This window comes from Leptonotus elevatus, chromosome 18 (genome assembly GCF_054856555.1).
Source record: "Leptonotus elevatus isolate MCC_2025b chromosome 18, RoL_Lele_1.0, whole genome shotgun sequence".
Lineage (NCBI taxonomy): Eukaryota > Metazoa > Chordata > Actinopteri > Syngnathiformes > Syngnathidae > Leptonotus > Leptonotus elevatus.
The window spans coordinates 13,950,302-13,963,318 of NC_141256.1; the positions used below are offsets into that span (position 1 = coordinate 13,950,302).

General features: G+C 39.1%; 1 long non-coding RNA gene across 1 annotated transcript in view; it reads right to left on the reverse strand.

Annotated features, from left to right (window-relative positions):
• Nucleotides 1-294: 294 nt before the first annotated feature.
• Nucleotides 295-13,017, reverse strand: part of LOC147158744 (uncharacterized) — a 57,080-nt gene continuing 44,357 nt past the window's right edge. The window contains exons 4-5 of the long non-coding RNA XR_015090950.1: nucleotides 11,925-12,001; nucleotides 295-397 (exon numbers count right to left, since the gene is read on the reverse strand). This is a non-coding gene — a long non-coding RNA (uncharacterized LOC147158744). The remainder of the gene's footprint in view (nucleotides 398-11,924; nucleotides 12,002-13,017) is intronic.

Genomic DNA, 13,017 nt, shown 5'->3' on the forward strand with positions numbered 1-13,017 from the left:
GAAAGTATTAATACTATTCCTCAAAATCAGGGTGCTTAGGAAATGACATGCATTAGAAAAAAAAGAAAAAAAAAAGACTTGAAGGCTGCTTGATTCTCATAGCTCGCCCCAGCAGCACAGAAAGACTGTCCTACTTTATATTACAGTACTCATAGTAGTCCACAATCTCCCTCCCTGCAGCACAAATGTGGCTCTCATTAGTTGTAAGAGCAAACCTCGGGAGGCGGTGGCTAATGCGAAACAGATATTCCATATCTTTATTACAACAGGCCAACACTTCCAAGGAGGACATACCTTTGGCATCGTCGGGAAAATCACGTTCAAGATCTCGCCTCTGAGGACGCGCGATAGGCGAGCATGAGCTGATCCTTCTCCCTTCAAGTGATATCGGCTTGGCCTAAGGCAGACATGGGCAACGTAAATGAAGGAGGGGGCCACAATTTTTCAGCAGGCCTCTTGGGGGGGGGGGGGGGGGGCACATACGCTTCCTAAACAGATGTATGACAAAATGTCATTTGTCAGTTTTTTTTTATTGAACCAATGAATAATAAAGTATCTTAACTCATTTGCTACCAAAAATTTATAAAAACGTTCTATTTTAAATATAGCCATGGTCACAAAAAAATTTTTTATGCTAGAGCAGGGGTGGCCAAGTTCGGTCCTCGAGAGCCCCTATCCTGCCTGTTTTCCATGTCTCCCTCCTTCAGCGCAGCTGAATTTAATGATCAGCTCATCAGCACGCTTTGCAGAAAGAAGCCTGATAACGATCTTGATCATGAATCAGGTGTGTTAGTGAAGAGAAACATAGAAAACAGGCTGGATAGAGGCTCTTGAGGGCCGAACTTGGCCACCCCTATGCTAGGGCATACAGAAGGCTTTGATGCATCCTCTGACCTAAAAATTTCGCTTAAAGCAATGGTAGTTATTACAAAAGACGGCCAGCAGGTGGCTGCAGAGTATGAGAGATCAGACAGGGCCATGTTGCAACAAGCTTCTGTTTCCAGTGTTTTCAACAGGTTTGTGCAAAATGATGAAACTTAGCTATATTCGAATGCTAATTGCTGCAAAATGGAAACATATACAAATATACTTTTTTTCCTGATGAAAGAAGAGACTCGAACCTTTGGTTTGGTAGGTTCCCTGTTTTTATAGCGATAGAACACAATATTCTGTTGGCCTTGCAAAATCTGTCAAAATCCAGTAAAACAGCTGGGAGCAAAGGGGGTTGCTTCAGTGAAAATGCCTGGGAGTTAATATTGGTAGGCCTATATTGCTTGCCAAACCGAGAAACTGGCGGACATGCACAGTGCTACTGTGTTACCAGGAGATAACCCAGTGGTGTCCAAACTACAGCCTGGGGGCCATTTGGGGCCCTCCATCCATTTTCCAGTGGCCCACGACATATACTAAAAATGTAATTTCAAATCAAAATTAAATTAAATCAACATTATTTGTATACCACATGTAAAAAAAATCCAAAGTGGAAGCCCAAGTGCTGTACATAAAAACAGGGGGGAAAAAAACGGTTCAAGAAAATGGGAGTGTGTCAAAAAATAGGTGCCACTATTACAAATAAATTGGCTTACATACTGTAGCATTTTTCTAGATATGCAAAGTTACAAATAAATAAACACAATTTCTCTTCATAACATTACATGGCCCTTGCGTCTTTCTGATTTTCTGTAAGACGAGAAAAAAAAGGGACACCTCACGGCTAACCAATAAAATTTTGATACACAATCATATTTGATTTTTTATTTTTGTCACAAATGAACTTAGTCACTCTTTGGCCTCTCATTGCCCCTCAGAGGCCGAGATCGTGTCATAGCCGTCTCTACAGCAATAATGTGACCAACCTCATCCTCCTACTCTACTGTTTAATTAATTTGACTCCAAATGCAAACCATCTGCCTGGTTTACTTGCCCTCAGCCACACTCCGCACTAATAATACTTGACAGGACGAAATCTGCAAAAAAGCTTTCAGCCTGAGAGGTAACAACCTGTAACCTGATCAAACTGAAAATGTTTGAAACACGTCTTTCGCCGCGTCCTCACGTTTGTCCGGGACCTTTGCCAGATCGCAATCACGCTGACAACCAATTAAAGTAAAGACCCTGATGTGTGTCCTCAGAGAGGGTGTTAGTCTGCCACATCTAATTCAATGACACTGTCATCACGTCCGTCAAAATCGTTTGAATAAATCTTATATAACAGTTCACAGTTGTCTTTTGTCCTGGGTGTGATTTCTTACCTCATGCTGGAGATATGGCTCCTTCCCAGCAGTGATGTGAACAAAGGATGATGAAAATCGCAAATATCCCGAAGGACTTAATATTGTTGATGTCGTAGCTTTTATTAAATAGATTTGGAAGACTGTAAAAGTTGCGAGGGACCTCAAGGAGCGCATCCGGAGACCCCCAGCTTCAATTATTATTTTTTTTAATAATAAATTATTTTTTTTAATAATAAAAAAATCGTAAATCGATGTGATGACAGTGAGATGAAACTCACCAAGCAAAGTCAGACATTTAGTCAATTATTTATCACCAATATTAGTGGAACTGGTTGCAACCGCAATATCGTTACCAGATAAGCTAACAGTTAGCCTACCTCCTTCTGTTTCTTCTTCTACTCCCTTCCTCCGGCAGCCTTCTTGAGAGAGGTTGCAGAAACGAAAACGAAAACTTGTCACGTATATGTGGCGATCTTGTACAACGTTTGCAGTGTCTGTGGCGAATAACTCATAACATTCTCTGTCTTTTGCGCCTTCGTTCCTCTTGGCTCGCGCTTATTGCTAGTAGTGTTGTCACTATCGAATATTTTTTTAATCAATTAATGGATCAATCGATTAATTGACTAATCTGATTCATTTTAATTAAAGTGTATTACAAAAGCATTTTTCAGTGATTACTGTTTATTAACTCATTCACTCGCAGCCATTTTCACTGAAGCAACCCTCTTCGCTCCAGTCTGTTTTACTGGATTTTGACAGATTTTGTAAGGCCCACAGAATATTGTGTTCTATTGCTATAAAATATGGAACCTACCAAAAGGAAGATTAAAGTCTCTTTCATCAGGAAAAAAGTAAATTTCTATCAGTTTCCGTTTTGCAGCAATTAGCATTAGCATATAGCTAAGTTTAATTATTATTAAAAAATCAGTTTGAAACAGTGGGGAAAAGAGTTTTGTTGCAACATGGCCCTGGTTGATCTCTTATACTCTGCTGCCACTACCATTGCTTTAAGCATCCTCTTCAGGTCAGAGGCTGCATCAAAGCTTTCTGTATGCTCTAGCATAAATTAAAAAAAAACATAAAAAACGTATAAATATAATTTTGGGACCATGGTAATGTTTAAAATAGAACATATTTATACGTTTTTGGGAGACAATGAGTTAACCAGTGATTGGTGTTTATTTCGTACTCGTATACTGAATAAATAATGGTATGCTATGTTATCAGTTTCCAAAGTAAAATCAGATGTTTGCAAATTTGGGGGAATACAGAAATCAGTGAACAATTACTGTTGATATGCTGAAATCAGAGAATTTGGACAATTTTAAATAAAAAAATGGCTCCAAACGATTACTTGATTATTAAAATAGTTGTCGATTAATTTGATAAACGATTACTTGGCGATTAACCAATTAATTTTGACAGCTCTAATTGCTACATGAGTCTGCAGTAGCGGTCCATGTGGAAAAATTATCACCACAAAATCCCGAAATATAGTAAAAAAAAAAACCATCATTTAAAAGTGAATATGCACTTAACTGTAGCGGAGTAGTTAACGATCAACCCCATGGCCACATTCCATCAGGAGTGGCGTCTCTCGCATTTTAAAAATCTTTTAAAATAATCAAAATGGGTATTTGTGTATCCCGCTTCACGCACGTTTTGTCGTTTTGCGTTACATGCTCACGCTAACAAAAAAGAAAATGTATTTTCCCAGATGTTACTCTGAAAGGCGCACAGCTGCGAGCGCTCCCGCCGACGTCTTTAAATCATAACTCTCTCCCCCAAAGCGCATTGAACGTGGGCTTAAATATGTACATTCTATCTTCAATTGCACTGTCAAAACTGATTTGCTCATTATGGAAGCCCAGGCCGCGTTTACATGCTAATGGCGTCTTCCTGGGGACGGAAGGCGTCGCTTTGCATTCTTTCAACGCCGACTGAAATATGGCAGCGGACGCTTGATGGATCGTTGGGATGCTTTACGCGGACAGTCGCCGTCTCGTGAGGATGAATCCCGCTGACCCCGTTTCACTTATTTCCCACCAGCAAATCCGCTATGCTGACTTCAAGTTTGATTGTATGAAATAACTTAAAAAAAAGAAAAAAAAATCTAATCACGTTTCTACTCTCTTGACGCACACCGTTAAAATCTCTCATGAGAATTTTGCAGGAAATCGCACAAGAAGTTAAGGAGTATTACGTTCCAACTGTACTATGTCAACCTTTGGAGCATTGCACACCACAAAACATTTATTTTTACTTCCCCGCTCAAAAATATATTTTTTCTCCCAGTTGAGTTCTACAAGTTAAAGGTCACGTTAATGGTGCAAAAAGTTTTGAAAATATTTATCTTCGTCAAATGGTTATTGAACACAGGTGTGTGGACTTTTGATAATATTATTATTATGCTATTATTGTGTTATTATTATATTATTGTTATATAATTTTTTTATTATTATTATATATATTATTATTATATTATTTTAATTACATATGTTCCGCCAGCTAAAGCTGTAATCCCAAGTAGTATTCCAAAACTAGTTTTCATTTGATTGATGGGAAACTGGTACACTAGTCCATTAAAAAAAAAAGAAGAAAAAAAAGTCCCAATACAAGAATGACTGACAGCCTGTTTGCAAGCAAAACATGAGGGGAAACCCCTGTTAGGGCTACTTTGTAGAAATCAAACTTGACGTCAGCAAGTCAGAGGAGTGGATGGGAAAGATGTGGAATGACGTGAGTGGGATTGATCCTCACAAGTCAACATGAAACAATCTTGACATTCCATCAAGACCCATGAGAACTGGATTTACAATCATTCTGAAAAGGGGATATATTGTGGAGAGTTGACTTTCTGTCATAATTCATTTTTTCCCCTCCTTTTTTCATGCATAACATATATCAAAAGAGTCTGTGACCTGTTTTAAGTGACATAAATATGCTTTGTGGATTGGATGTGATAGCTGATAAAAATACAAAAGGCTTTCAAGACACTCAGATTTAAATTTGGTGACGTAGAATCGTGACTCATTATTCAAGTACGTGCCCACTTCATGGTTGCTCAACTCAACTCAGGAAAAATACAAATACATTTCTAGCTTTTAACCCCTTCAGACCCGTCAACGTGGAGGTGGGAAAAAATTCCTCCAGGGGCGACCGTGTCATCGCATTGTTGTGGCCACCTTTGGGTGCACTGTAGCCGGGTAAAATTCCACCAAAGGCTCACAAAATAAGCTTATTTACATATTGAATATTTTTGAATATTAATGAGAAAATGGACCGTTCAAAGTCACACTTCTTTTTGACCAAAGTAAATATCGTGGAAAAAGGCAACATGCTAATTTCCAACGGAAATAATCTCACAAACTAAATAAAAAGATAGCAACATTTTGATTTTTGGTTTTGTTTAAATGAATAAAACACTTTATTGTATAAAACCCTAAAAGAAAAGGTTTATAGTGTAATCACTGAACTGGTTTATCTGCAAAAAATATATTTTTGCCTAAATCATCTCATGATGCAAAAGGTTGAAAAATGTGAAAAAATTACATTGGCAATTATATTAACTCATTCACTGCCTTTGACGGCTATAGAGGTCAAAAATTCATTCAAACTATTTCTATTAGTTTCACATTTTTTCCCACTTTTGTTAACAAGAGTATGAAAACCTAGAAGAAAATGTATTGTACATTTATAACAGATATAAAATTTGTGATTAATCGTGAGTTAACTAGTGAAGTCATGTGATGCCGCTAATTTAAAAAATAAAGAAAATATTATAAAAAAATTAGGGGCGTCAGACGATTAAATTTGTTAATTGTAATTAATCGCATGACTTCAATAGTTAACTCACAATTAATCACAAATGTTATATCTGTTATAAATGTACAATATTTTTTTTTCTAGGCTTTCATACTCTTGTTAACAAAAGTGGGGGAAAAATGTCTATAGCCGTCAATGGCAGTGAATGAGTTAAGAAGGCATTGATGTGTGCCTTTAAGGGGCGGGGCCAAGCAAGTCACATCAGAAGCTGGAGTCTTGTGCAGTGTGAGCGTCTTTGTGTAAATTGTGGCCTACAGCAGCACCTTGGGGCCTTTTTCTTATCCACACTTTCCTTACTATTATTGCAGCACAACCGCTAAGCTAAGCTATCGGTATCAGGCAGCAGGAGACATTGTTATCGTCTCAAGTTTTCGGCCGCTGATTTATCATTTCCTCTTCAGGATGAGGCGAAATTTAGCCTTTCATGTTGTTCTTCAGGGGTGTCGTGGGGGTCTGATTTTGGCTGACAACCCACTGCTGAGATACAAACGAGAGATTCTTCAAAGAAGGCGATCGGCTTTCTCTCCTTGTGCGCCCCCCCCCCCCCCCCACCTCCCATGCCATTCATTCCTTCCTTCTCAAATATCTGCCGGGCGAACGACAGGAGAGGATGGACGTCCTTTTAAACGGGCATCCGCTTGTCTCCCCCTCATCCGTCAGCACATCCCAAAACACAGGCAGACATAACAGCAACACTCGCAAACTTTACAAACAAATCTTCTGCTCCTTAAATTAAGTTTTGCAAAATGACTTTCCCTTATGTTAAAGTCTTCCCTCAAAATTTCCTCGTAAGGCCCTCTGGAGGTAATAAATGGAAGCTTTCTTAACCTAAATACTATTTAGTTGACCTTCAACGAGCAGAGCTGCCTTCGGGCGCGCTGTCTTTATTTCCTGTCTCGGCGTCCCCTGTGGTCTCCCCACCCAGATAGACGGTGCGGACCCCCGTCCCTCCAAGTACTCTCACAGCTTTTCCCCCAGAGGCAAGGACAGTCTGCTTCCGTCTCCTGTGTAGCACCACTGGATATGCTCTCTCGCATTTTTCCGCTTGCTCCATTTTTTTTCCCACTTACACATATCAAATACAAATACTACTCTCATTGATCCAATGTTGAATGTAGAGGACCCAGAAGTGCAGGGAAACAGGGAGGCATGACTGGTAAGCAGGAGTAATTTCAAAATAACATTTATTTCAGAGTAAAAATGAAAAAAAAAAAAGGCAATTTGGAATAATCCAAAATATGAAAAAAAAAACATGAAACGTGACTGACGACAACAGCAATGAAACAATAAGCCGCTAATTATTAGTAAGTCTATGGCGTTTGGTGTTTTTACAATTACGCTAGCATTAAGCTATTGTAGCCATTTCAAAACAATAGCAAGTCTGTAGCATTTGTTTGCACATGTTAATATATTTACTAATCAACATCAGAGCTGTCAAAATGTATTGATTAATCGACAAGTAATTGATTATCAAATTAATCGACAACTATTTTAATAATCGAGTAATCATTTAGAGACATTTTTTTTCCATTTAAAATTGTCAAAATCCTCTGATTTCAGCATATCAACAGTAATTGTTCACTCATTTCTGTAGTCCTTCATGAAAGAAGACTGATTATCTTGTATGTTTTAATCAAAATAAGACAAGATCTGTTTTTACTCTGGAAAACAATGACTGAACCGGTAACACAGTACATCAGTAGTCCCCCCCTTTTTTTTTTTAAATCACTATACAAATACGAAGTACTAAGTGCTTTTGTAATACACTTTAATGCAAAATTAAAATGAATCCGATTAGTCAACTGAATAATCGATATTCTAAAAAAATATTCAGTATAGTGACAGCATTAATCAACATCAATGGTAAGAGGTTTTATAAATAAATGCTTTTTTCAAGTTATTCAATAAATATTGACTGTTATATCGCATTTTTGTATAGCACCGTTTGCCGTATTAATAATTGAATTAAGTCGGCCAAGTCCCCACTGAAGGCTCAGGTATCAACTGCCCGGCCCGCCACTTGTAATTAAGGGAAAAGTGTGGGACCGGGCCCCGCGTCTGGGCCCCGGGGGTCGCAAAAACCTGTGAAAGGCATTACGGCGACGGGGAAAGTTAAATCATGAGAGTGCGAGGCAGCTGCGAGAGCGCTAACCTGCCAGAAAAGTCCCGTTAACGCACACTGACAGGCCGGCAGCTTTACAGGGTGACAGATTGACCGCCAGCTGTAAAACACCGTCGGGGAGTGTGTGGGTAGAAGTGTAACGTGATGTCACAAGGCGTGAAAGTCAATTTTATCCTGAAAGGTGCGTTTGAATTCGAAGCAATGCTTGATAAGGAAGCAACAGCCTACATCTACTCGATGTTTACTTAGCCTAGCATACGTATTTCATCCTTTGGGATGGAGAAGTTGTGGGAGGAGGGCCTCATTAGGGGCCCCAACTTTGGGACCTGGCCCTTAGGGTGGCCCTCCCTTAGGGGTCTTTGGCATTTGAAGGATGGGGTGATGACAGTAGCATGTTGTTTGTGTACCAAAGTGAAACGGCTCGGAACAAGTCAGCTTTGATACTTGTCACCGGGCAAGAAAAATGACCGGCTATGACTAAATGCGTTATCCCATGTTAGCTCTCGTGTGGGTTTTGTTTGCTTGAACAGGCGATTTCGGACATTTTCTGTGCACCGCGCTTTTCGTATGTTCTCACGCCTCCAAAATTGGACTTTCCACTTGAGTGGTTGTAATCAGTACAATATATTGAATTTGTTAACAACAACAGCAACAATAATAATAATAATAATTTATTAATAATAGTGAATTTAAATTACAAAAAAATGCCTTTCACTTAAAGCAACCCTTAGGAACTTTCAGTTTACGTTGATTATGGCGACGCCATATGGACAAAAGCGGTATTGTCTGAAGGAAGACCACATTTCCTATGAGGACAAGCGCATTGCATCATTATTTTTTTTTTAGCTCACTCCAGCGAGTGAAATTCGGGCCAAAGTTGATTAGTGCCAGCATAAATGATACAGACCCCCTGCGGCCATGGAAAAGGTACCATTCAACTAGTTTTAAGTCTATGTTTCATCAGAAGAGATATGAAAATATTTTATTAAGGTTAAAAAGTACCTTAGTGCCACTTAAAAAAAATACAATGAATAAAATAACTTTTTTTTGTTTCATTTAGAAAACCAGGGAAGACAAATTTTGCACACAATTAAGTAATAAGTAGTCCTCCAAATAAGTACTTTTAAAAATCACTCAGTGAAAAGTATTCAAATACTAAGTAACTAGTGAGTAACTTAAGATTTTTTTTTTAATCAGCGCATGATTGTCAAATAGATAATCTCTGATCTTTATCAAAAAAGTTACTTAAGTGAATGTAACTAAGCAAATGTAGCGCATTACCACCCAGCTCTAGTTTCATTGTACCTTAAATGTGCATGACATCTCACCTCAATGCTATTCAGAGTGTCGTCCAATCTCGATGCAAAAGAACACACCCCAGACAGGTAGCAACCAATGTGTTTGTAATGTTCGCCAAACCATGCGACACATTTTGAACATGTCACCGGTCGAGTAAACACCACCCGCCCGGGAAGTCACGCTGATTAAATCAAATGTCCCTGATGTGCTTTTATGTTCCTGCCTGATTACGCTTTCTGTTTATTTGTGCAGACCTGCCACATGACCCGCGGCGATTTACACAAGCGCTACGATTATACTGTCATCTTCTTAATGGAGCCTAATGGACTGCATAGTGTACATTGTGTACATGTGATCCTTTTGGCAGCCGTGGAAGCACCCTGGCAGAAGTGGAGGTGACTCATCTAAAATAATGATTTACTCTAAATTAGGGCTGTCAAAATGAGTGCGTTAATTTTGAGTTAATTTAAAGTTCCTTTAACACCACAATTTTTTTAACGCGCGATTAATGACCCTTACTTGCAAAGTCTGTACTGGGGGAGTTGCAGTCGCAACGCAGCAGACACGTCCATGCCAAAATTGAGCAGTAATACATTTAATAATAATGCATATATCTGTGGAGACAATTGTATTTTACAATTTTAGAAATGTGCAGAATTTCACAAGTTACTTCATGTTAAAGATTAGATAGTTCTTAATAGGAAAAGAAAATTCACTGAGCTGTCACCAATGTCTTACAAATGTAATTATGCCACCTAGTGGCAGATAAATTACCTCAACACAAATCAATATCACACTCGTTTTTTAAAGTTAAAAGTACCAAAGCACCACTGATTGTCACACCCAACTAAGTGGGGCGAAATTCGTTCTCCGCATTTGACCCATTCCCTGAAGGAGCGGTGAGCAGCAGCAGCAGCAGCGGCCGTGCTCGGGAAACTTTTGGTGATCAAACCCCCCAATTCCAACCTTTAATGCTGAGCGTCCAGCAGGGTAGCAATGGGTCCCATTTTTATAGTCTTTGGTATAACCCGGCCGGGGATTGAACCCACGGCCGCCCAGTCTCAGGGCGGACACTCTACCACAAGACCACTGCGTAGGTAACAGTACATCTTTTTAATTTACCTCAATTCTATGAATTAGTATGAAATTACTATCAATGACTAAAAGATGCAGCTATATTTCTATTCATTTAACTTTTTTTCCCACTTTGATGTTCTGAGACTTTTAGATTTTTTTATTATACATTTAAAACAGATATAACATTTCCGATTAATCGCGAGTTAACTATTGAAGTCATGCAATTAATTACAATTAAAACATTTAATCGCCTGATACCCCTACTATAAATCTATGCCAGCGACGTACGGTGACAGGCAGAGCAATTAAAGTTTCTTCCATTAGATGGCAGTAGATCGACTGTTTGTAACATTCAATACACGGATGAAAGCGCTCCAATGTAAAATATTATACCATGCTGCCAATAAATTATTAAATACATTTTTCAAGTGGGACAAGGTGAAGGTTGTGTGTGCTGTCCACTCAAATGTCACAATGCCTGATCGGTACTATTCTTGTCACCAGCATCCAGCAGCCATTCCGCACCCTCGTGCCTCTCATACGCACCCGCAGAGGTCGTGCATAGTGACAGTGCGTGTTTGGGTGTTGATGGCAAAGTCACCTGCGTGGCCAGGATGTTGCCAAGTTGGGCAGACAGCTGAATAGCTTCTTATTTTAGTTTGATATTAAAACGGGGGTCACCTGTCGTGGAAAAGGTCCCGGGAGAGAGTAAAAGGTGTTAGTTTTTCTACCCAACCACCCCTTCTCCACGTCCTCCAGCAGTGGCGTGCAGATTGGAGTAAAGCTCCTATTAAAAGATAAGATAAGCACCGGCACAGGCAGTGTGGATTTTGTGTCCAACGGTTTCATCTGGAACCTGCAGGCTTATCTATTTGACAGATGGGGGCGGGCTGCACGAGGGCTTCCCCGAACTTGCGCTCATCGAACAGGCACCGCTGAGGGCGGGTGGGATACCAGGAAAAATCATAGCATCTGCTTATTCCATGTTTTAACTCATTCACTGCCATTGACGGCTATAAACGTCAAAAATTCATTTGAACTTTTATTTTTTTTAGTACAGATCGATTTTTTTTTAATTAATCGTGAGTTAACGAGTGAAGTCATGCGATTAATTACGATTACAATTTTTAATCGCCTGATGCCCCGAATTTTTAAGAATCTTTTCTTTCTTTTTTAATCCATTCACTGCCATTGACGGCTATAAACGTCAAAAATTCATTTGAACTATTTCTATTAGTTTAACATTTTTTTCCACTTTTGTTAACAAGAGTATGAATACCTAGATTTTCTTTTTTTTTACTGTACATTTAGAACAGATATAAAAATTTGAGAAATTCAGACTCCCCAAAAGAATATAAGTGGCCCACCTGTGCGCTGCAATGAGCCATCCTCAGCTTCCTCCTCCTCCAGGGAGACAGCAAGGGCTTCTTTACGCCTAATCCTCCTAAAGAGAGAGAGAGAGGGAGAGAAAAAAAAAAGCCTTTTTAGCAACGGCCAGCTTTGATCCCGGACAAATGAAGAGCAAAAATAAAAATCCCTTGACATAAGCTACTTAGACGGACCCCTCTTTCTTTCACTTCCTTCATCGTCTCTCGGCTCATCTCTCATCTAAACACGTCACATCGGACGCCGAGGTCAGCGAGGTTGCCCAGGGCGGCGGCCTTGCAACATGTTAGGAGGATCAGATTTGACACACGTGTTCCCATCTATGCGGAAAATAGGCTTTCGGAGACTTGATGTAAACAATGTTTTGTAGACTAAACAGGCGCCTGAGTTACATTTTGCTGTGGTTTTATAATACGATTTAGGCAGGATGTCTGTATGTAGATCGTAGACCAGCTGTTCATTTGTCAATCCCGGTTGAAGTTCAGTATGAAGCAAAATATAACCAAACTTCGTACATCTAAGCACCAAAATGTTCAACCAAAGCTTGAAGTCTTGTCTAACAAAAGCCAGCTAGCTTAATGCTTACACAGAATGTAAAGCGCCACAGGCTAATGGAAATTAGCATACATAAGCTATAGTGTACCTCTTCCTCTTCATCCATCCATTACCCAACCATCCATAAGTGTTTCTTCGCCAAATATGCTCATAAGTTCGTAAGTGGTGATACATATCCGCACTATAAAGTATATAGTGGCGGAACACTTTAAAGTCGGCCCTCATTTATTGGATTACACTCTAGTTACATTCTGTGCATTGATTTGATTATTTATATACTAAGGGTGTCAGGCAATTAAAATGTTTTTATTGTAATTAATTGCATGACTTCAATAGTTAACTCATGATTAATCGGAGATTTTATATCTAATCTAATTTCTAAACGTTCAATAAAATGTACAATAAAATATTTATAAATAAAAGTTTTCATTCTCGTTAACATAAAAGTGGGAAAAAAATGTTAAACTAATAGAGACATGGCTGCATCTTTTAGTCATTGATACAGTAATTTCCTAATAA